We start from the raw sequence: 2,136 nt of genomic DNA, 5'->3' as shown, positions 1-2,136 counted from the left end.
ACATCAAGTAAGAAACCAACTATTTACAAAGGCGTCTACTAAACAAAAAAATGTATTAATTGTTCAACTTACAGTGTTGCTTAATTACACATTGTCTTCTATTTTTGTAACAATTCTTTAAATTTCAACCAAGAATTATAATATGAAGTGACTCCATCTGTTCTTATCTTGATTGTAGCTAGTTCAAGTTGACACTCATTATTAGCTATATTCTTAAATTCTTTGAAAAATAGGGATAATCTCATTCTTCCAGCTTATAGTAATGATTTTTAATTATACAGTTGAGTTTCCCACATTTGGGGATATCACAGGGATCAACCCAAACAAAATGTGCAATGGAAAAGCCTCACCCTGGGGAATCCACCTTCTTGATCATGGTATTCTCCCTGCCAAGCAAGACATGTAGGTATTAGTCCATTAAACAAGACCAAGGAATTTGTCAAAATAAAAATTATCATTAAAAATATCTTACAAAAAAGAGTTAATACTTTCCCAAAATAATGGGAACAGTATACAGTCATAAAACATATATTGCCACTTAGCTTTAATATTTAACTTACATCTCTAGCATCCACGTTATTTTATACATTAATTCAACTTTATGAGGTGTAATAAAATTTCTACATATAAATATTCAAGAGAATAATCTCAAATGTGATGGAAGAGCAGTTTGTTTTGAAGATAATAATGTTAACTTGTTATCTTCCTTACCTGGAGATTGATTATTAATTAATCTGAAGTAATCTCAGTATTTTTCTTTATAATTGAGTTTTTAACTACTTTATATATTTCACATAGATATCATTTCCCAGTATCACATTTCTAAGTCATCATGTTCCTTTTCATGTGTCTTTATTATTTCCAGCTTTTATTTTTCTTTTCCTTCTATGCACCCTCCCTCCAATGGATTTATTATCATTTGATCTTACTGTTCTCCTCTCTCATGGTATCCCTATTCCCCTTCTTCAGTTCCTAGTACTATATGTCTTGTCTTTATTTTGCTCTGCAATACTTTTGTAATACTTTCTGTTTGTAAAACATTTCCTAACTCATTCCCATTACCCTTCTCAGAATTAGTTGCATTTTCCTCTTCAGTCACCTCCCCCATAACAATTTCTCCACCAATATGTTTGGTCAGATTGTTATCAGATTGTCTTTCTTATGAAATATTCTCTTCTACCTCTAACATTTCCTTTTGTAGGACAGTCAGACCAAACATATCCAAATTCATTGGATTTTTTTACATTTAGGCCTACAATTTGTGGTGGTTTGTTCTCTTTTTCCACACTGACCACATCTTTGTCTATAAAAGTCTTCCACCAAATGCCTCTCATTCCCCCAAACAAACATGCTTTAGGTTGACCCCAATACCTATTTGTTCCCTGTTTCTCATTCACCATTATAACATTTGAAATATGCTGCATTTTCCTTTATGCAAATCCAATGCCACCCATAACTCCACCTGCCATCCAAACATTTCTTTCATTATACATTTTAACTTCATGTACCTTATTACAGACAGAAAAAGTCTTTAACTCAAGTCCATAATGCAATAAACTAATTTTGAAAAATATGCTCATTCCATTATGCTAATTAGCTCTTTTTCTACACTTTATTCAAATTTTTCAAGTAAAGTAAAAGTTGCAAAAGTAATCTCACAAAAAAATCTTCTGTTCCTAAATGTGTTAATGTTTTATGTCCTGTACCTTAACCTCCAAAGGTATGATAATACTGCCTATCATTTCAAAGTGTCCTTTTTTTATTCTTACCACTGGTCTTCTCTTCTGTTTTTTTTTTTTTTTTTTGTGTGTCCTTTAATCAGTGCTTGTCTTCTTTCAACTTTCTTGCCTTTCTTTACCATTTCTGCATATAAGCTTTCATACTGCTCACAACAACATCCTGTTGCAGGGAAGTGCTTTTAAAAGCAGCACCTCTGCTGACCAAACATGCCCCCAAGCTGCTTTTTGTACTTTCTGGTAATCCAGTTTCTTTTCCCAGTTCATCTCACAGCACCTTCTTTATTACCTTTCCCCAACACATGATCATCCAAAGTACTCCGGCTTACTTTCTCATCATCATCATCATTTGTCTCATTTCAGTTCATCATCTCCGTCAGCACAGGATCTCCAGATCTTC

At 33.0% G+C, this 2,136-nt stretch overlaps 1 pseudogene; it reads right to left on the bottom strand.

Annotated features, from left to right (window-relative positions):
- Window positions 1–264: 264 nt before the first annotated feature.
- On the bottom strand, window positions 265–401 carry LOC122798967 (annotated as a pseudogene).
- Between the last annotated feature and the right edge of the window lie 1,735 nt (window positions 402–2,136).

This window comes from Protopterus annectens, chromosome 3.part1 (genome assembly GCF_019279795.1).
Source record: "Protopterus annectens isolate FY-2018-M chromosome 3.part1, PAN1.0, whole genome shotgun sequence".
Taxonomy (NCBI): Eukaryota; Metazoa; Chordata; order Ceratodontiformes; family Protopteridae; genus Protopterus; species Protopterus annectens.
Note: the sequence above shows the minus strand (reverse complement) of the source record. Positions and strands in the feature narration are given on the sequence as shown.